This window comes from Myotis brandtii, unplaced genomic scaffold (genome assembly GCF_000412655.1).
Source record: "Myotis brandtii unplaced genomic scaffold, ASM41265v1 scaffold79, whole genome shotgun sequence".
Classification (NCBI taxonomy): Eukaryota; Metazoa; Chordata; class Mammalia; order Chiroptera; family Vespertilionidae; genus Myotis; species Myotis brandtii.
In genome coordinates, this window is record NW_005371173.1 from 7566328 (window position 1) to 7590469 (window position 24142).

A 24142-nucleotide genomic window follows, 5' to 3' on the forward strand; every position below is an offset into this window, starting at 1 on the left:
GAACAAATCCTATTTAGTTTTTTATATATACTTTTTATTAAACAAGACCACACAAATGGGTAGGAAAGAAAACATTTTGTCAGCCTTACGCTTGAACACTCATGCTAAAATATTTTTGCCAAGAAGAAATAGACTAAACATACATCAAGCCAAATGGAGATGCTTATTTTAGTGACTAGAGGTACTTCTTATGATTTAAGACATTAGACCATAATTTGAGAATAAAAAGAGTGTAAAACTGCTTTATGTTTCTGACAATCACTGTTCAAAAATCTATATCCAAGAGACAGACAAACTTAAGACTATATAGTCTTAAGTTTTATTTCAAAATTTTAAACTAACTTTACAAAACATTTTTTAGGGTAAACTCACTTTTATTGCTTTATTTTTTTTTTACTAGTGAAATAAAAAATTAATTGCGATTTTTTACTTGGTCATCTTTGTTTTAGCATTGCCCATCCCAAAGTTCAAGCACAAAAATGCATTTCTTTGATACATACAGCATTGCCATTACTCCTTCATCTGGTCAGAATTTTTCAAAAAGGACTAGTGTCTATTAAACACTACTGTTTCTTTGGAGGCAGGAATGGTTTTTTGGGTGTGGCATGGGAGTGGGTTGGGACAGTGGTAACCTTTATTTATTCATTTGGTACATTTCTGAGCACTTTCCATGTTCAAGGAACTATGCTAGATGTTGAAGATACAACAGTGAAAGAAACACAGTCCTTATCCTCATCAGATTTGCATTAAAATGAGTTGGAGCACATTAAACGGGTAATTACACAATAATTTAATCATACCTCTAGTAGGAGTAAATTATCTCCTGTTAAACAAAAAATACTCTACAGCAGTAAAAGACACAAAGGGTGGCCCTGACGGGTGTGATTCTGTTAGTTGGGTGTTGTCCCATGCACCAAAAAGTTGCTGGTTCGATTCCTGTTCAGGACACAAGCCCAGGTTTCAGACTAGGTCCCTGGTAGGGGGCATGCTGCAGGAGGCTGATGGATGCTTCTCTCACCCATCAGTCTTTCTCTCCCTCTTCCTTCCTCTGAATCTAAAAATCAATAAAAATGGTTATTTTTTAATAAAAGGGAATATATTATATAAGTCCATCTTCATAAAGTTCGTAAACAAGTAAAACTTACATATGAGATACTAGTAAGTCAGAATGGTAGCAACGGTTGTGGTGGGTAATGCACGAGAAAAGGCACATGGACCCCTCCTAGGATGATGGAACTGTTTCTTCACTGGGGCAGTAGTTATAGGAATGTGTTCACTTTGTGAAATCTTATTGAATTACTAGAGGCCCAATGCATGAAATTTGTGCAAGAGTAGGCCTTCCTTCCCCAGCACCAGCTTCCCTCTGGCACCCAGGACCCAGGCTTCCCTCACAGCCTTGGCTTCATCCGGAAGGACATCCGGAAGGATGTCTGGTCTAATTAGCATATTATGCTTTTATTATTATAGATATGCTTATGATTTATGTACTTTTTTGCATGTAGGATATATGTTAAAACCCTGAACTACTATTTCTTTTTAGCTTCTTTTCCTTGAACAGCCAACAAATAGACAAATGTTCTAAGGCAGTGGTTCTCAACCTTCTGGCCCTTTAAATACAGTTCCTCATGTTGTGACCCAACCATAAAATTATTTTTGTTGCTACTTTATCACTGTAATGTTGCTACTGTTATGAATTGTAATGTAAATATCTGATATGCAGGATGGTCTTAGGCGACCCCTGTGAAAGGGTCATTCGACCTCCAAAGGGGTCGCGACCCACAGGTTGAGAACCGCTGTTCTAAGGGGGAAAGAAGAAGAGGACGTGTTTCCTTCCCCTCTGAGATCTTGGCCCATCGAATCTCAGTGTGAGGATGAGTCTGCTGCAGCAGCTAGAGACAGTGGCAGAAATCACAGTTCATTGGTTTGCTTGCTTGCTTAGGACCACATGAGATAAAATACACTAAATTCTTTTTTTTTAATATATTTTTATTGACTTCTGAGAGGAAGGCAGAGAGAGAGAGAGAGAGAGAGAGAGAGAGAGAGAGATCAATGATGCGAATCATTGATTGGCTGCCTCCTGCACACCCCCTACTGGGGATCGAACCCACAACCCAGGCACGTGCCCTTGACTGGAATCGAACCCAGGACCCTTCAGTCACAAGGCCGACGCTCTATCCACTGAGCCAAACCAGCTGGGGCAAAATACACTGAATTCTTAGCACAGAGCCGGGGACATTGATATTTGTGAGATTAAGTTGACTTGGTAACTTATCACCCAAACAGGACATTTTTTGAGAGTCAAAGAGACTATTCTTCATAAACACGCTGGAGCACAAAAATACATTAAAATTTTCCCAGGCAAGCTGTAGAGTATGGTCAATGTAGAGCTAAATAAATGTTGACATGTATAATTATTATGCCTGAGCTAGTCTTGCCATTAGCAAGTATATTAATAGGCAATATTTTTGAAAAATTATAAAAGTGGGGCAATAATATATTTGAGTGAAGCAATTATAAGTCAGTAACAAAATATTATCCTGTGAACAATGCAGGACTGCTCTTGCACTTGAAAGAAGAATGTTCTTAGTAAGAGAGCCCCACGAGACTGTAGTACCAATTGGGAGAGGGCTCTGGATGCTCACATTTTTCCTAGTTCTGTAGGCCAAGTTTGAGAACTGAATTCACAAGACCAGAAATCATAGCTCCCTCATTTCTTTCATAGAACATAATCTGTATTACTTACCATATTTCTTCATATTAAGTACTTTCGTGCATAATATATATTTTATTTATAAATGGGAAGCCCAGTAGTTCAAGTAGCATGGCTTTACACAAGCATATTGTTATACATTCCATTGCACATTACAGAGAAACGCCCGGCATCCCATTAGCTGCGATTTAGCACATTTAACACAAGTTCTCATGTTTACGCCTAACTGCAACCGCATCTTTTCTTGCTGGCACCAGGATCCGCTGGGTGGGCCTGAGACTGGGTGGCCGAGTGTGGCAAAATAGCAAGTGACTGGAAAAGAAGACAAAGGCAAGTTTGGGTCCCACATGTTGTGCTCATTTCCTGTGTACTATTGGAGAGACTTGGGCTTCGTCCCCCTGATGTCTATAAACATGGTTTTTCCTTGGTATTCTGAGATGACATCACAAACCAACAACAGGAAACTTCTGGGTTTTTTTCCCAAATGAAGGAAGAGGTTTCTGTGCTTCATGCCACTCTCTCCTTAGTTTACTGCTTTTGTGTAAAGTTGTCCTTTCTACAAGAATCTTTTGTGTTAAGTCAGAAGTAGAGATCATTGGACAAGGTCATTGTTGTTTGGTGTTCCTTCTCTGATCTTCCATGATGTCTGGTAGCTAAAGACATTCAGAAAGTTCCAATCTCCTAGAGAGTCTATGCAAATACAGCATTTCATTTTCTATATTTTGCCAAGTTCTGTTCTCCCACGTTCAATGTCTAAGAAGATTTGGTGTGAAAAATAGCAGATTAACTCACCATTCCTTCCCCACCTTTCTTGCAGCTTGTTTACTTCTCAGTTTGTAAACCTCTTGAGGGAAATATGTGGAACATTTTTTTTTCCATTTATAATACCCCTGCTTAGCCCTGTGGGTACATATTTATTGACTGAAATATGTACCCACAGAAATAAATGGACAAGAAATCAGCAGCCCCAGACGGATGGCCAGCCCAGATCATGAGTTAGGTCCGTGAGCACACAGCACATCCTTGTCGTGTGTCTCATCTCTGGAGCCTCATTAATACACAGACTTTCCAAAGCTGGACAAAGGGCCGACTTGGAGGAGATGGTAGCCTAAAATGTCCCTGGCTCCGCATCCTCCCCACTACTTGTGGAGGAACCCAATAAACAAAGAGCATCTGGAAGAGTCCAGAAGGGAAGGGTGAGCATGGACAGGTTGTGGCATTAGGATAAAGAGCCCTTCTCCCTGTTGCTGGTCCCTAGACTTTAACCTTCCCTTCTTAGAGCCTGCTAAAGATAGCATATGCATGTGAAGTTTTTATTGCATAATAAAACCTCTGTATTCTACACCCAAATGTACAACTGCAGAACAGGTACTTTATTTCTCTATAACTGAAAAATAGAATCTGACCTATAATCTGATCACTCATGACATCCTCTCTGGTGGGTTGCAGGGGGAAAAAACTCTACTTCAGACCAATCATTTAACTTTATTTGAAGCAGTAGGCTGAATAGTATCTTGATATAAATACCTGGTTTTTTGGGTCCTCTTCTCTAAGATGGTTTCTGACTCCATGAGATAAGGACATGACTGGCAGCACCCTAGACAGAAAGGATAGACTCCTTGAATCCACATGTGTCCTCTGTGTCCCCCTGGGCCCTGCATCTGAATGGCTGCCCAAACAGCCCCCACCTAAGCCTGTGGCTGTCTTCTAGGCCCCATCCTTGGGCATCTTCCTGTGGCTGAGGCCTGTGATGGTAGAATTTAGGGCCTGTCTCTCCCAGCTCGCTCTGTCTGTTATGCACACTAGCTGATCTGACTTCACTTCTACTCACAGTCATGCTGAAGGTGTCTTCGAGTCTCTCCCATATTCTCTGGCCTGAAGCCCTTAGGCCTTCCAACCTCATCACAGAAAGCCTCCTGATCCCACTCTTATATAAACAGTTAGGTCTGCACTTATCTCCTGTTTACCTATCAACCAAAAGTTTAAAGTTCCTAATAAGAAAAACTCTCACCTGCCCCACTGAAACCAGTATGTCTTACTTTACTTTCTCTCTCCCACAACTCATGTTTTGACATTAAGATGAAAGCATGTTATATACACCAATCGACTTCTTCCCAGACTTTCTGGGGAAGCTTTTCTAAAATCAGCATTCTAGGAAATAAGCCTTTTAAATTTCCTTTCAACCATTGAGTTTCTAATAATAACCACGGAGTGATTTTTTTTTTCAATTCAAGAAGATTACTGATCTGGTGTGTACTAAGGACTCTTACTCTTCTTGATACATTCATGAATTCATGAACTTAACCCTTCCACAGCTTTCTTCCTTATCCCTTGAAGTAGTTCAAAATAAGACAAGAGAGAATAAGTTTAGGGCAAGGCATCTTGTGTTACCTACTCATGATAAATACTAAAAAAATGTTCAAACCTCATGCACATATTCTCTGAGGTCCATTGGAAACTTATCTGTCTTTTGATTTTAAAGTCTTGGCTGAAAAAATATACAGTTAAAGGAAAACAAATTATTTCCTTTCCCAGGGCCTAAAACACTTGTACAATGTGTAATCTGTTTTAAGGTAAGACTTAACTGGAATTTAAAATTTCCCTTTCCAACAATCACATACCTGTGATATCAGATATGACCACAGCATTTCTTCTTGGATCAATATCAGCCAGAGGGCCCTGAAGCCATGCTTGCTGAGACCTAAGCCTACTTGGACATTGGCTGGACATCTCGAGGGGTTAGTTGATCACCAAAATGCCAGTCTCCCCATGTCTTCCTCAAGACTTTCAGGCTCATGCACTATCTGTAGAGATTTCTGGTGGAAAGGGTATTGGAGATCAAAATATCAACTTCAATGATGATATTATTATCATAAAAGTGGAGAGATAGAGGTCTGGATTCAAGGCCCAAAGAGCTTCCTCCACCTTCCTTCTTGAAATAAATAAATCCCCAGGTCATGGGCAGATCAGTCATAAGGGAAAAAGGGATTGCTCTGATGAGAGCTCCACTTGAAAGAGAGAAAAGTGGGCAGAATCTCAGACTGGACATCTATACTACTAAAAGGGTAATATGCTAATAAGACTGGGAGACCTTCCCAGAGACCTTCCAGATGTCCTTCTGGACAAAGCCATGGTGGCGGGGCCAAGGCAGAGGCGATTAGGGGTGATCAGGCCAGGAGGGAAGGGCAGTTGGGGGTGATCAGGCCGGTGGAGGCGGGGGCAGTTGGGGGCGAGCAGGCTGATATCCAGAGTGGTTAGGGGCGATTGGGCAGGCAGGCAGGTGAGTGGTTAGGAGCCAGCAGTCCCTGATTGTGAGAGGGATGTCCGACTGCTGGTTTAGGCCCGATCGCAAGAATTCTATGCACCAGGCCACTAGTCTCCAATAAAGCTGATGGCCATTCATGCCTATGTCAGTTTCCTAGGGCTGCTATAACAAACTACTACAGATTAGGTGGCTTAAAACAACAAAAATTTATTCTCTTACTGTTCTGGAATCTAGACATCTGAAATCAGGTATTGGCAGGGCCATGCTTCTTCCTGGACCTCTCAGGGAGAATCCTTCCTTACCTTCTTTGGCTTCTGGTAGCCCAGGAGTTCCTTAGTTTAAGGCTAATAACTCCAATTTCTGTCCCCATCTTCACATGGGCTGTTTTCCCTCTGTCTCTCTCAGTCTGCTCCACTTCTTATAAGGACACTAGTTGTATTGGATTTGGGCCCACACTAACAACCTCATCTCAGCCTGATTATGTCTGCAAAGACCCTATTTCCAAATAAGGTCACATTCACAGGTACTGGAGGTTAGGACTTCAACATATCTTTTATGCAAACACAATTCAACCCACAACAATGTCTATGACCTTTAGCACATTTATCTCACAGAATTTTGCCTTCCAGTGAGTCAGATAAAGTGTGCTCTCCATGGGAGGGTTCAGTGAGGGGAAAAAGAAGAACAAAAAAGTTCAAAAAGACATTTTCTTATGTTATGGACAAGAGTCTTCCTTTGCAAGAATCGAAAAGAAACATGGCTTATTTTACAATTCCAGTGGCTGAATAGGGACTTGATGAATATTCCCTACTTTTTCAATAGCACCTATGTGCTCATCTAATTATGGATACAAATCATGTAATGTGCTGAAATTAAATTTGCATGTTTTCATCATTTATAAAATTAGGTTGACCGGAATGAAATAACTGATTTATGATTACATGTTAAACATATAAAAAAGAGATTAAAAAAAAAGAAAACTCAAAACAGTAGCTATCAAATTGATCAAGATTTTTAAAAATCCATAGTAAGCTTTGTTAGTGAGGATATGGATAAAGAGGCCCTCTTTTACATCATTTGTGAGAATGGAAATTGCAACTTGTGGACATTTATTGAAAAATACATATTGAGCACTTTATAAAGTCTTTTCTGTTGATTCTGAAATCCCTCTTCCAAGGATTTATCTTGAGGAAAATCTAGTCCATTGTGTACCAAGTTTTAGTGGTAAGAATTTTCATCACAATATTGTTACTAAATAGACTTAAAAGTAAATAATAATATAGTTACTAAAAATAAGACATGTAGAACAAGCAAACTGTAGCTCACAGATTAAATTTGACCCACTGTCTGTTTTGTAAATAAAGTTTTATTAGGACACAATCGCACTCATTTATTTATACATTGTGAATAGCTACATTCTAAAAGTTAAGTAGTTGGGACAAAGATAGTATTCCCTGCAAGTCATAAAATATTTACTATCTAGCCTTTTACAAAAACAGTTTGTTGCCGAAACCGGTTCGGCTCAGTGGATAGAGCGTCGGCCTGCGGACTGAAGGGTCCCGGGTTCGATTCCGGTCAAGGGCATGTACCTTGGTTGCGGGCACATCCCCAGTGGGATATGTGCAGGAGGCAGCTGATCAATGTTTCTAACGCTCTATCCCTCTCCCTTCCTCTCTGTAAAAAATCAATAAAATATATTAAAAAAATTTTAAAAAACCAAACAAAAACAAAACAGTTTGTTGATCCCTGCTAAAGAAAATAAATGCATATTATATGGATGACATTGCCAATTATGTTTTTAAAAAGGAAAATTACAAAATAATGTGCTCAGTATGAGTCTATGGTTTTAAATATGGATGCATTTTCTTAAATATGTATGTGTAAGTGTGTATGTAAGTCAAACATTCTCAGAGAAAAAAACATATTTTGAGTTTCTTTTTCTATTTTTTAAATTTCCTATCTTTTCCAGAATGTCTGCAATAAATATCTGTGCACTAGAAACATCTGCCAAATCAACTCCAGAAAAAGTGTCAAGAAAGATCCACATCTGGCAGAGTAGCATCAAAGTGGAGTTTAGTTTTTATTTTAGCAACTGACTTAAGGTATGGTGGGTGATTCTGAAGGAATGGAGCTCTGCCTAATTTTGGTGAAGAAAATAGCTGATTTGGCTCAGTGATTATAATAAGACACCTAATTTTGGTGAAAATTTTTATGTATCGTTTTTAGACATGTGTCATATAACTCTCACAATCTAAATAGAAAATAGCTGATTTGGCTCAGTGATTATAATAAGACCCCTAAAATCATAATTAATCTGTCCATCAAAATCAACTACAATCTCATCAAGATGGTTCTTTATTCTTTATTGAACTGTTATTTCTTTAACACCAAAGAAGAGAAAAAGCAGCACCCACTTCTGACTTGTGTGTGAGGCAGGTCCCCTGAAAATGTGGTGAGTGAGGCATGAGATGGTGAGTGAGGCATGAAATGTTAATCCCAAATTCTTCAGTTGTTTTCTATCATATTTACAGTAATAAACTCTGTTTTGTCTATGTTGAGGTTTGATTTCTCTCCTAGAAAATATTTCATTAAAACAGTATGTGTTCATGGTTTCCTTTCATCTCTTTTGAAATCTCCTCCCATCACCAAGTTGCCAAGAAGCCTTTCCAGATAAGAATGCAAAGGGGATCTGAAAATAATATAAAACCAGACCAAATTCTTATGGACTAAAAAGCCTAGGAATGCATCAATTACATAGATTGTGTGTTCCTGTTACACACAATTAAACTGACTGTCAGTGCCAGCTGTCTTTACATCAAAGGGGATATTCTGAGCTCTGCTAAGAACTAGCTATGTAACTATTTAACATTGTTATTTCACTCTCTCCATGTCCACTCATTATATGTAACATTCAGGTTTCTTTTAGAAAAAAGTAAAATGGTCAAGTCAATGTTGTTTCTCTGATTTATTTATTAATACTCATATTAATGCTCAAACGTAGTAAACAACATACAAAACTATTTTTAAATCAATCCTTAATAGAAATTGAAAACAAAAATGATCCAAACTGAACATGAGTACAAATAGGACAATGATGTGTGTTATTTGGACTAAAGCTGATTCTGCAGGAAATCAAAACATCCAGCTGATTTAATTGAAGAAAAGAGAGACTCAGTCCATCCAGATGTCTGGCATCATAAACACCAAACACAGGGATGACTGATTGAATCTTTGACATGATTCACCAGATGTTTCAGCCTCTTGGAGACAGACTAAAAGGAAAGGATTCGGAAAGGTTTCAAATTCCTTTATTTCACCCCGGGTATTCAGTGTGAATCGTCCTTGTTTCCGCTTTAGTTACCTTCTCCAGCTAATCCCTGACCCCTCTGGTAACATTATCTCATATTTTCTTTCAGACTGAATCTTGGAGTATTTGGATAGAGTCACCAATTGAGAACCAAGTGGTAATGTATGAACAATTTCATTTCCTTTCCCCCCAAATATATGGCATCATGCGGCCTTTTTTTCTGGGAAGACCACAGTGCACGCAAGATCCCAGGAACAGAGGCACTGAAGATGCCTATACACATAAAATCTAACAAGATCAGTTGAAATGATAGATCCAGGAGGCATATTCTGAAATGGTATTATTAGCTTGATTGCTCTGCAGTTCGAACAGTCACTGTTCAGATTGCCTATAATCAGCTTACCCTGTATTAAGCCACTAATGAGTTGATAGTGAGATAAGCTCTTTCTCAAAGGAAATAAATTAAAGACTGACAATTACTGAAACAAAGAGAGAATACAAGTGGGTTCCTTCATTATGCTTCCCCTGAGGATCTCAGGTTTGCCTGAATTCTGAATTGTGAGAACCCAACTCTTGTTCTCAAGCAAACTAAATGGCAGAGATAATCCTGAGCATGAGCAAAAAAGGTTCTATCCAGAGTGGGGTATAATTTAAAAGAAAAATAGATGACTCCAGTCTAGCTCCACCTCTGGCCTGAATTTCCCATCCCTTCAAATGACATGATAATATTCATCTTGTACCTCTGGGTACAGCTTCATGTGTACTATCTCAGGTGCTTGGCTTAATCATTTTTAAGGAAATGTATTATTATGCCCATTTTTCTTAAAAAAACTAGAGGGCTTTGCTAAGGACACATTGAACAATGATCCAAAACCCAGATATTCTAACTCCCAGGCTTATGAAGTACCACAGTTTCCTCTGAAAATAAGTTAAAAAAATAAATATTGAGACCACTTGGTTCAGAAAAATACAAGGCAAAATGCACACCAAAGAATTTTATTTGTCAGGTTAGTCTGTGGATACCTTGAACTTCAAAAGGGGTGAGAAACAGGACAAGTCCAATCTCATGTATTTGAAGATAGACCGCACAGAGCCAAACTTTCTAATTACCATTCAAATATTCTGGAAAAGAATTTAAACCGTTCTGTCTAAAAAGCAATATAACTAAAAGAAAAGTCTATCGTGTCTCTTCTATCTCTGAATTTTTAAGTATTATTATCTATTCTTCCACGTTCCAGTGTAACTTCTATTCTTAGAGGCCATGTCATCTGGAGCTGTCTTTTGATATCCAAAATCATATTGAATGACAGTGTAAGCAGCCTGAGGCTCTGTTCTGTCCAAGAAGGTCCCAAATCTACCATTGTCCTGCTGATTTCATCTGCTTTCCCTGTCAACACCTTTCTGTATCCTCAGCCAACACCAAAACTCTCAATTTCGTCACCCGTAATCAACTCATCTCAATAGTCATCAACATCACTGAAGCTTTGAGAAGAAAATCATGGTCCCTCTGATGAGCACTTTTATTTCCTAACATCATTCCTTTTTAGCAACTGTTGTTTTTCCACTGCTGAGCTGTTAATAATTTGACTTGGGAAGCACTGGTTTTGTTCAGGAGACAGAAGGAGAGAGAGGAAAATCTAGGTCAGAGATTTTATTGTGGTTTTGTAGGAAAGATGAGGCAGGACAGGATAAACACTAGGGATTTGCTAGTTTGAATAATTCCAGTAAGCTTTGGGGCATAGTTGTCTAGTACCTGGCCCTGGGTTCACTTAAAGCAGGTTAACTTAACTTAGTGTGTAAGAGTTTGATAAAAGAGATGGGTGTGGGACGGGGGGGCTTTAGATTGGTTAGTTTACATAGGAAAGGTGCATTCCCTGGTGAGTCCTTTGTTGTGTCTAAAAACTGGGTAGTCTTGGGAGGGGCTGACTCCCCAGTCAGCTAGGCCACCAAAGCCAGAGCACCAAAAATACAGGAAGGGAGGAAATAGAGTTAAGACAAATGGCCGTGTGAATGGATGTCAAGTAGACAAACAGAGAGTTTAAGAAAACACACAACATGGTGCCTCCCTATCATTCTAAACCACAGATAGCTCCTGCTAGAGAAGTCCACCCTTGACCCTCAGTCAATTAAATGATGGAAGAAGGGAGAGTTTTTTCCAGTAAGTCATTCCAACTTCTCTTTCCCCACAGATGGACTTAGCCTCTGGTCTTTACTTCACCTTGACTTTAACTTTCACCTTCCTGGTTATCTGCTCAAACAGGCATTGGTGCCATTTGATAAGAGCCATTGAAATGTAGTTAGTAGCTGGACTTCTGGTTCAAGTAGCAGGAATGAATTATATCTTCTGCCACAGCCAGTCTTCTCCAACCTCGATTCACACCTGCTTTACCTTAATTTCATCCCCTACTCACCAGCAGGCAAAACCAACATGTTCTTTCCTCCTAGTTTAAGACAGTCAGACATGGCCAACATGATAATTCTGTTTATGACCAAAATAGGGGCTGTTATTTGAAATAACAAAGAATAGCCCAACATGGCTGATCTTTCAGTTTTTTATAAATATGTTCACTAAACACATATAATAAAGCTCAGTGCCTTTGTTGTTATAGATAAGACATCTATTACGAATTAGTAGTGAATTTCCATTGAGTTAAAAATAAAATTCTACTTCACAGGTTTTTTCTTTTTGTGGATGCTGTAGAGGGAGGAATGGAATTTCCCATAGAGAATTCTTATTTCTCCATAGTCTTAAAAACTGAAAAAAACATCGATGCCTTAAAAATCCTTCTATGATTCCAACCATGGACTAATAAAAACAATAAAAATTCATTAAGAATTCAAGCTTTTAAAATGGCATCTAATTTGGCATGAATAAAAAAGCATCTGGGAGACTTGAAATCAACACTTGGGTTACGTGGGCTCTGGTTGGCTTTATGCCACTGAAAGTGCTCATCTTTAAACATGCCCCAGAAATGCACTTACATGATGTGGTAGTATTAGCAATGTAGTAAAATTTACTGTATAATGTAATAGATTTTTACAAGGGCAAGGAAAATATGTGATAAACCGTTTTGCTCCTAAATTGTTTGTGAGCCCCATTGCCCTATGGATGAAGCTGTTCTATAATTACTCTTGTTAGAGATTTTACTGGCCAGCAATGCCAGATGAACTCCTATTTTCATTTATGGGAGTAATGATTCATAGGGTGCACTGGCCAATCTTTTATCAATTAGGTACAAAGAATCATAATCCCATCTTGATTTGTATCAGCCCTGGGTAGAAACTACTTTTGCCAAGCATTATAGTTCATCAAGACATGTTATTTATTTTTTTCACAACCATGCTCAATTTTAACTCCATTTCCTAAGACAAAGTACTGCTCTAAGTGGAATTCAGAAAAACAAGGTGGTTCTAACATGCAGTTGATTCTACTGGGGAAAATATATCCTGTGATCCGTTGCTGTGTTAAGATTAAACACCAAGACTAGGGGAAAATATATTCTAGTTGGAATCCATAGTGGCCACAAATGATAAAATATGACTCAAAATAAATATCTCTTATTTGGTTTGTATGCATGGTATTTTGACTTTACTACACAAAATCTTTTAACTTGCAGCCAACTGTCAATACAAATACGCAGATATAAGCACAGTAAAACTGGCATCATGTACAATTTCACATAAATGGAAATATTTTCAAATGTGCCAGGGTGTGACATCATGCAATATTTCAGGATTGCTTTTCATGCAACCCTATTTACTGAGCTTGATTTTCAAAACAGCAAACTGCTTCCAAAATGAGCAATTCTTCCCTACTCCACTAATTGCTGTCTACAGCAACGTACTCTCCTTTGTTTACAGAGGTGAATCTACGGATTCGCCATTTTCTAGGTCCAAGTAGGTGAATGGTGAATTAATCTGTCATGACCAGGGACACATTTGCACTTATCTCTGCCTAATTTCCCCTCCTCCTCAAAGTTAGGAACATCAGCACACATCTCTAGACAGTTGGCTGGGAACTGGGTGGGGGTGGTACCATGGCTCTGTCCTCAGAGTCAATCTATAATCATGACCTTGTGAAAGCCAACTAAAGACAATTTCTATAGGTCATCAGGTACTGCAGAACTAGGAAAAACGGGCATTTTCTGGGATACTTTTCTCTCTAGGCAATTCAAAATACAACATTACTATAACTTCCTGCTTTCCATAAAGTTCATTTTAAAAAGAAAAAAGGTTATGTGCACAGAAGACAAATGTCACCCCAACACTGCCTCAGATTTAAAAGAACCTCAATCACCAATTCAGACACCTTTTATTATGTTCAAATATACTGAGGCAGCTATGAAACGATAGCAAGGAAAATAGAAAACCTGGTCACTCTTCAATAATCAACTCATGTGCGATTGCAAAACGTGCATTGTCAAGATATATATAAATACTAGAGGCCCGGTGCACAGAATTAGTGCACTCGGGGCGGGGGAGGGGGTCCCTCAGCCCAGCCTGTGCCCTCTCACAGACCAGGGGGAGCGGGCCTAAGCCAGCAGTCGGACATCCTGAGTGCTGCTGCAGAGGAAGGAGAGGCTCCCACAACTGACACTGCTGTACTCGCCAGCCATGAGCCTAGCTTCTGGCTGAGTGGCACTCCCTGCATTGAGTGTCTGCCCCCTGGTGGTCAGGGTTCATCATAGAGACTGGTCAGTCTGCTGTTTGGTCTATTTGCGTATTAGCCTTTTATTATATAGGATGTGTCTATTTCCCCAGGTATTAGATTCTAGGAAATAAGTATGAAAATAGCCACCTTTGAGTCCTTGATGAAATATAAATAGAATAGTACTAAAGGTTGCTAAACTAACATTATTACAGGACAATAAATCTATTGCTAATGAAACATGCATCAAAAATCAGTACCGCTTCAGTGAGAAGTTCCCCAAGTATTCTTTTATATTCAAGATTTTGTATGCACTGACTTGTTAAAATGCTTTTTTAACAAAAGATATTACAAGAGGAAAAAATACTAGTAGTATATTAGCAGCTATTGTTACTTTTATGCATACCCTTCAGATCATACACATCATCGTCTACATGTCATTTTATGATTTTACTGTGAACATGAACACCTTGCTTTTGTTCTTTTGTGAGATGGGAACTATTAGATTGAAAAAAAGATCAAATGGACTAAATATTAAAGAAAAATTGATCATTGAGAAAGATGTAAGTACTGTAAAATATAAGCTCTTACAGCAACAAAATGTACTTGTAAGAAAAATACTTGGAACCCTTGGACAGAGCTGAGTGAGGCTTGTCCAGGAAAACATTAAATACTGGAGCATTTTTTTAAAAAAAGTTCTGGAAAAAGCTATTTCCAATGAAAATTATCAAATTTACCCCAGGGCAGATCTAGATTTTGTGGGGCCTTAAAAAATAAAGAATGTAAGAGACAAAATTAAGTATAAACATAAATATTTATTTATAATGAGAAAATAAATCACAGAAAATCACAATGTTTTCAAAGCTGACAAATAACAAAAGCTGGATAAACAGCATTAAGTTTTCATTAATTAAACATCTTTTATTAATAAAACATCTTTATAAGACTTTTTTCCTACATTTTTCCCACATTGTCTTTGATGGCCTTTCCATATGAAATCTATGTTGTAGTATCATTTTCCGTCATGAAAAAAAAGAAAAAAAAATGCACTTTCTTCTAGCATGATTGGATAAAATCTAATTGGTATAATTGACAGTTTATAAAACTCTTCAGTTTCATGGTTTGTTTTTTGTAATATGATGTAAATGCTTAAGTTGTCACATTTGGGAGTATCACAAATGATTATATTTCTAAAAAGATTGATAATGGTAGCTACTTCCCTTTCCATCCTTTATATTTCACTTGAATGACCTATTGAATACATTCTCATGCTTATTTTTAAATTAATCAAATATCCACTTCTTTAATAAAATCATCAAGAAGTTAACTACTTTATACACCAAAAAATGTTGACCTTGTAAAATAAAAATCATAATGCATTTTTATGGAAACACAGGATGAAACTTTGAATAAAATGGCAAGCTGTAGTCAAGTCTGCACCAGGAGCAGTTGAAAAGTAATGAGGAAGTTAACGAATTTCTAAGGTTAAATTAACCCAGTTAACATCTCATGCATTTTAAGAATGTTTCATTTCATTTTCTTCTGAGGCAATCAAGACCTATCTGAAAGCAAATATAATTCATTGAATATGATTATAATGATAAAAGTTACTACAATACTTACAGTGCTTGGTAAATTAGTGGACCAACTCCTATTATCTTACAATGTTTTGCAAAGATGTCACTATTTTGTGGCACTAAGTGGTTTTAAATCTGAAGATTTCTTTTTGCCTGCTAATTCAGGTCAAATCAGACAACTGTGCATTCTCATCCAAAACTCGGAGCTCTTTAACCTCCTGTGGGTAAAAGTCGTGGCTGATAAATATTTATAGAACTCTGCAGCAGAGCTTCTGTTTGTTAGAAAAGTCGCCAAGAATGACATGACCCCCAAATTTCCTGGAACCATGTTCCTGCCGTGATCTATAGAGTTCAGAGGGCCTTGCCTCATTTCAATATAAAGCCCTCGAGAGGGCCTTTAAAAATCAAATCCATTTTTTATGTTTGACACTCACTTCACATTGGAGCCATAATTTGGGTATTTTTTAAAGGTTTTTTTTTATTCTGATGAGATAAAATTTTAAATATGAGATAATATATTACAGGTTATAAATATTAAAGTGATTAAGACTGACAATATTAATGAAATCAAAAAAAATTGCTTATCTTTGAATTTCTATTTTAGTAATCTCTTTGTATCCCCTTTCTCACCTCTACTCAGCTATACACACTCTACCCTCTTTCTACTTAGTTTTAAAGCTAACTTAAAAACTGTCAATGCACTCCCAGCCCTCCTGGCCTTGTCTGGACCTTGCTCCCTAATTTTGCCCTTTTTTATCTAATTTTCACTTCTTCTTCTCCACTAGTTTATTTTCCTTCATCACTAAATGTGTTCAAATGCCTCCCATCTTCAAGCACCTACCCTTTATCTTGTGTCTCTTTACTTCCCTCTCTCTCCCATTCCCTCTAGGACCAAGTATCTAGAACATGGCCTCTTTTAAAATTTCTCCTTCATCCTCAGCACACTCTGATGAGGCTTTACCCCTTACCAATTCACTCTAACAACTCTCACAGCCATCACAAAAGCCTTCTCAAGAACATCTCTGAGGCTTTATCTTATTTCAGCTTTGCCAAGCATGTCCTGACTTCATTTGTCTGAGAGTTTTCTCTTCATTCCAAACACCACTCTTCCCTGATTCTCCCTCTGTGATTCCCTGACCACTCGTTCACAGGTTCCTTTGCTGTCCCTATAATAGTGAGATGCCCACCTAGATGTCTGCAACCCTCGCCTCTTCTCATTTGTTATCTTCTCTCTCAGCCACCTCATTCGTCTTTATGATGTCAACTCTCACCTCTATACTGTTGGCTTTCAGGGCTGCCTGCATCCTAGGCCTCTTCTGTATATCTAGTTAGACATGCTCTTTTACAACAGATATCACACCTGTAGTTATCGTGTGAAGCCTTCCTTTCCCACTAACAGTAATCTCCATCAGACAAGGACTGTCTTGTTCATTGCTGAATCTCCAGTACCTGTACACGGTGGACATCTGAAAGGGATCCAGTGGAATGCATTGATGTCCCAGAGATACCTCCAACTCAATATGTCTAACATCAATTCTCTAACTTGAGACAATACCCACCTTTAAAATTGGTCTTACTTCTACATTGCCGCTCTTGATTGAGTTTAACACCCCTTTCTTCATCCCAAAACTTATGAGCAAATTTCTGACTCCTCTCTCTCTTACCTTTCACTAGAAAGCACTCATCAAGTTCAGTGGATCCAACTTCTTAAATATCTCTTTAATATGAATCTGCTCTTTCTTTTACTGCCATAGAATCTTAACTTTACCCAGTTTACTGTTTTCTTCCAGGCTGTTTTCTTCCACGTCCCCACAAGTACCCAGGGCTCTTTATAAAATGAAAATTAGGCCACATCACTTTTCTGCTAAAAGGTTTCCAGTGGTTCCCCAACAGGTTTATAATATATATGTATGTGTTTGGGTGTGTGCATTGTATGATTATATATGTGTATGTAAATGTACATGTGCAGCGTATGTGGCTGTCAGCCTTCCTGACCTGGCCCCGTCCTACTTGTCCAGCTCATTCCTACAGCTCTCTCCTCTTCTTCCAGTTTTACTCCAGCAATAGCAGGTGCTTACCATTCCCCAATCAAGGTCAGTATATACCAGTATATACTGGAATGTCAATATACTGGATTGCATCTACTGGAGGGGTTTTTCTTGATCCTCACAATTCAGTTCAGACCCCATTCTCAAAAGTGTCCCCTCATTCTTCTCTCTCCATAGTTACTTGTTCCTTCCTCCATGCTGTTCTACTTCTTAATATTTACTTCCTTGGTTGCCTTGATGACTATGGACTCTATTGCACCATCAATTCCAATCCTTAGACCAGTGATGGCGAACCTTTTGAGCTCGGCGTGTCAGCATTTTGAAAAACCCTAACTTAATTCTGGTGCCGTGTCACATATAGAAATTTTTTGGTATTTGCAACCATAGTAAAACAAAGATTTATATTTTTGATATTTATTTTATATATTTAAATGCCATTTAACCAAAAAAAAAATCAACCAAAAAAATGAGTTCGCGTGTCACCTCTGACACGCGTGTCATAGGTTCGCCATCACTGCCTTAAACCTTTAGTGTCCTCCAGGGAACAGCAATAACTTTTTTGAATAGATTTTGTTAGAGCAGTTTTAGGTTCATAGCAAAATTGAGCAGAAAGTACAGAGAGCTCCCATATACCCATTAACCCACCCAAACACACACACACACACATAGATCTCCTTCCACTATCAACACCCCTCACCATAATGGTACATTTGTTACAATCAGTGAACCTGCATTGACGCATCATTATCACCCAAAGCCCATAGTTTACATTAGGGTTCCTTCTTAGTGCTGTATATTCTACAGCCGTTGACAAATGTATAATGGCATGTATCCACCATTAGAGTGCCATACAGAGTAGTTTTACTGCCCTAAAAATCGTCTGTGCTCCACCTATTCATCCCTCCCACTAGTCCCTGGCAACCACTCATCTTTTTACTATCTCCAGAGTTTTGCCTTTTCAGAATGTCAGGTAGTTTAACTCACACAGCATGTCACCATTTCAGATTGGCTCCTTTCACTTAGTAATATTCACTTAAGATTCTTCCATAGACTCAGTGGTTTTTTATCTTTGATTTCCTGGGATCTAAGGTAGTTTTGGTCACTGAACAGATACTAAACAAATTTTAGTTGCTTTTGTCTTAATTGTTTGCATGGGTCAGTCCTTGAAGATACATTATTCTATTATTTTTGACCTCTGTTTCTTATTTTAAAATGAAATAAGAGTATCAACCAACATGATCTTAAAAATCCACTTTAATTTGTCTGTTTTGGGCTTTTATGCAGAATCTTTAAATGTGATGAGTACTGTTTTCCAAATGCAACACTGAGATTTACAAAAACACATCTGTACTTTCCTTTGACTTAGAAAGAGTATGTGTCCATTAATGATTGAATTTTTTGTTTCCTTAAAATTGTACCCTCAATTGCATTTACTTCTGTACATTCTGACCATCTTTCTTTCGTCATCTTTTCCATTCAGAAACAAAGATCCCAGGAAGGCTGAGTGGACATCTCAGCCTTAAATTGATCATAAAATCAACTGAGATTTTATCTACAGCAGTTATCTTGCCAACCCTGATTGGATTTTCTGAATTCATTATAATGGTAACAAACCAAATGACCATTCCACTGTATTTATGTCATAACTAATAGTATTTTGAATTTATGTACACAGGAATGCTTGCCTAATGCTACTTATTGACCCTGATGATTTGTATTGCCATAATTCATCGTCATGGGCATCCATCTCGATTGCCTGAAAGCATACCCATTAACCTGTTATGTCTCAAATGTTGGTGTACATCAGAATCCCTGAGGGTGTTCATCAAGATTAACATTCCCTGGCCACATTCAATAGACATGAGAACCAGCGACATGCACTTTAATGAGCATCCCAGGTGATTCTGGTACAGATGGTGTGAGGATCTGCTTTTGGAAATGGAAACATGGCACCTCATATAAAAATGCTTGCAAGCAGGTGGCTACTAGCTACAAAAAAAAAACCCTCTCAGTGAAAGTAATGAGATTGATCATCTGTTAAATTTAATGTTCTATCCTAAATGAAAATTACAGGAGCAAACCTAATTGATTTCTATGTGTTAATTAACAGGGGGGAAATAACCAAAATGTTTCTAGTACCACAATCTGCATGATGACTTGTACTTAAAGAGAAAATGGCTATTTTATTAGTATGGTTACATCCTTTGGGTGAGGAAAAATTTCAAGTCTGAAACTTGAGCAAATTGCTTCCTATAAAAATAGGCTAGAAATCTTGAGAATTTATTCAAATCGGCAAAGTTCTGATATGTCATTTTCCCCATGACACTAGAAATATGCTTGCTTTGCCAGAAAATCAGCAATTACATTTAAAACTCTCCATCAGTACCTGAAATGTTCCCATGGCTGGGATTATTTCACTGAAAACCAAATAACAAAGCTATTTTTCTTACCTCCTTTGCCAAACCCATTCCCTTTCTCATCACAAACTCAGGCACATGTGACTTCTTTCTTACTAGTTTATGCTTTCTGTCAGTTACTTGAGCTAGTGAGATAACCTTGCTATTCTTAATCTCTACTCTTCTTTAAAGTAATATATAATAACAAAAGCATGTTCTGGATTAAGAGAAAAAATTGATACTTTATTAGATCAGAATGGGAATAGTTAAAGCATATTGCAGCTTTTTAATGGCAGCACATTATCATCAAGATTCTTAATAATATGGACTAGAGACAAGCAAATGGCCTCAGGGCTTTTTGAAAGTATGATTATGTTTACCTTTATTCATGAATATGAAAATGGTGTAAAATCTTTGAAAATGCATAATCCATGGAAAGTCAAGAAATTTTAAAAAGCCCCGTGACACAATAATGCATCAGAAACTAACCTGAACCTAGTTTAGAGTTGGACAAAGATACAAGAAAATGAATGGATTAAATATTGATCTGAAAAGCAGATAAAATTAATTTTAATGAAAGTTAAAGTTTTAAAATAGGCTTCAACTAATAGGAAAGTCAGAAATATGTTTAGCAGATGGACTTCAGACGCTTGTATAGTGGTTGCACACACTTCTATCTTTAAGAACATGCCCATCAATAATATTACATGCTCAATGCCAAACCTTTCCCACAGGAGGGACCTTTCTCCTTTCACCAGTCCTCTCTCTAAACTTCTGAGTGTAAATTTCCCAAAGGAAGAGGAAAATACATTAAGAAAAATGAGATTACAATGCATTATTTGTATTCCAGATGCATAGTTATTAAGAAAAGTATTTCAGAGAGAGTCACAAGAGAAGAAAATATAGGGAGTCGAGTAGTTACAAGAAAACATTACATTTTAATAGACCCTGATTGCCAGTAATCTGTCTTCCACCACTGGGATTGAACTTGACTATGTTGGCTTATCCCACAGCAGGGCCACAACTCTTATCAGATTGGTCTCCACAAAAATATCAATTTTTCATATAATTAAGCAGTAAATAGTTAATGAACACCTAGCATTTGTAAGAAACTATGCCAGCCTTGTTCAGATTTCAGAAATATTCAAGAATAATTCCAACCGTTAAGGAACTTAGATGTTCTAGTAGAGAGGGAAGACAATGTATGCAAAGTCTCAACCAAGTCAAAAGAAAGTTCTAGATTGGTTAGCAGGAGAGAGACCTCAGATTTGTTTAGGAGAAGAGAAGAGAAGGTTTCTCTGAGGACATTGCACTGATGTTAGGTGCAAAGAACAGAAAAGATTCAGATCAACAAAGAAGAGGAGGAGGGTGACCTGGAAGAGGCCACCTGCTTGAGGAAAGCAGAGTAATGGGAAAATGTGGTACAGTGTGAGCAGATTTTCTGGAGGGAAGATTATATGAGAGAGAGAGAGAGAGAGAGAGAGAGAGAGCTACTAAGGCAGTAGTCGGCAAACTGGGGCTCGCAAGCCACATGCGGCTCTTTGGCCCCTTGAGTGTGGCTCTTCCTAAGCCTTAGGAGTACCCTAATTAAGTTAATAACAATGTACCTACCTATATAGTTTAAGTTTAAAAAATTTGGCTCTCAAAAGAAATTTCAATCGTTGTACTGTTGATATTTGGCTCTGTTGACTAATGAGTTTGCCGACCACTGACATAGAGGATAAGAGACAAAGTCTGCAGGAGGCAGAGAAGATGTGTGAGCTGGATGGGTCGCTAGAGCCTGTGCAAAAACTTACATCACTAAACATCAGTGCAGAATGAGAATTATTCTTGAAAAATGCTGGCATAGTGTGTCATGTTAGGGAAGTTTGGAACTATGAAAGTGATTGCAGGGACACTGGACAAAAGGCTGTTTCAGAAGTAAAGGCAGGTCTTTAAATTCAAGGTATCAGTAGAGAAAAATTAAGGAATATTTTTCATATTGCTTTCACACAATTGACATTTCCATGTCAATATGTTCCTTTGAGAATTTTCTGAGTATGCATATGATCAGAATATATCATATTGGAATATATGGTCAGAATATATCATATTTGAGGATTTTTTAAGAGAAAGTGGTCTCCAGAGCATAACTTTTTAAGCTACCTTAATTCCTTGATCAATATTATAAATGGAAAAAATAAACTATTCCTAATTTTTCCACTTTTCTTATTATTTTCACTAAAATTACCTTAATTAAGATAAATTCTTTTTCCCCAGAGAGTTACAAACCAATAATTCATTTATCAATCACCTTTTTGGGTATATTTTGGGGGGTTTGGTTTTTGTTTCATTTTGTGTGGTTTTTTTAATAACAAATTTTACCCTTTAAGATTCTGTTAATGTGACTTTTCTTTTATAACCAGTAATTCTACCGAGTTCAACTTACTCAAGTCATATTTCTAAGGATTGAAAAATTATGACAAGAAGATTTAATTTTCTATCAATTTGTTGGAAATATCAAAGTTTACCATTTGCCTTTTTAGCAATAACATAAAAATCAGACATTTGAACTGATCAAAGGTAATGTGTGAGAATGGGTTTGATTTGAATGTCAGAATGGCATCACATGGAAAGTTTCTGGTTGAAAACAGAGATGTGGGGTTAAAACTAAGTCAAAGTGATTTAATCGTTTTGGTTAGATGCATTGAGGTGGATGTATATCAGCGTTCCAAGGCCTGGGCACTTGTTAACATTTGGGTCAGGTAATTGTTGTGAGGGGCTGTCCTGTGTTTTGTGGGATGTTTGTCAACATCCTCAACCTCTACCACTAGAGCCCTTAGCAACTCCCCATCTCCAGTCATGACAATCAAAACTGGCTTCAGATATTGCCAAATGTCCCCTCGGGGCAAAATCATTACCAGTGGAGAACCACTGATGCATGTGAGCTTTAAAGGAATGGAAGGAGAAACAAAGAAAGAGAAGGGAAGTACAGGGGCAGCATTTAGGGTGGGGAGGAGGGAGTGGGTATATCTAGATGAAGCACAGAATATGGAGAAAATATGCCAGGAGACTCATCAGGGCTTAAGCTTCCCAATAGAGACCAAAGTGATTTACTATGAGTGAGCTGACAAAGGACAAGGACACATTGGAGGCTTTAAAAAGAGCTGGAAAGAGGGCTACAGGGTTATGTCCAAGTCTGGACTGGGCAAGGAATTAAGCATAGCCAGATGGAGGCAGAAAAAGATATTTCCTAAACAGGTCAAAGGTCAGGTTGTCCAAAAGGCTAGGACAACTGGCAATTAACAGCTGTGCTTTAGCGTCTGTGATGAAAGGCCAAAAATGTGTCCATTCCTGCCCCACTCCCCTCCCTACTCCTTCTGTGTCACGCTTCATCACAGCATTAAATACTAGTACCCTTGTGATGTTAAAAAGAATCACAAGTGCATTTATTAAGCACCTACAATTAAGCACACAGTTCTGAGGCATTGAAAGAGTGGATCTTTATGAGGATATTAATACTTTCCTTCTACACTCAGAAGTTATCCTAAATCACTGGTCTTCCGGTCTGCATTCCAAATTTCAAACTATATGTCTTTGATCCCCTTAAAAGGGGAAGCATCCTGACCTGAATCCAAACAAGTCAACAGCAGAACAAAGCATCTTAGAGACCCCTGGGCACCAGGAGACATGTTAAAGCTTTTCTCTTTTAATATAACACAACCCAGGACTAGTGATGGCAACAATTTCTGCTTTATTACTCAGCAAGTTACAACTCTCTAGAAAAACCAATTATTACATAATCACTTGCTAAATATCACCATCTCCATTCTGTTTTACTTTGGCCTTATTATCATACTAAGCATTAATAAACCCAATACTCGGATTTACTAATTGTTAAATAATTAAAATAGAAGACCCTATTCACTTCTTTAAAGGATTCTTTTTTAAAGACTTTTTTAAGTGACACATTTATAAAAAACATTGAAATTGCAGAACATCTGATGGCACGCTTCCTTGGAGGAACTGTTATCTACTGTAGAAATGCAGGTAATGCATTTAAAAGATTAAAGTAGAAAGATCACCATGACAGCTTACACTTGTACTGCTCTCCACTTCTCTCCCTTAAATCTCATCATCGGCTTCTGTAAAAAGAACCGTCACATAACATCCATGGCTGAGTATCAGTGAGAAGATTTATCCATTCCTTAG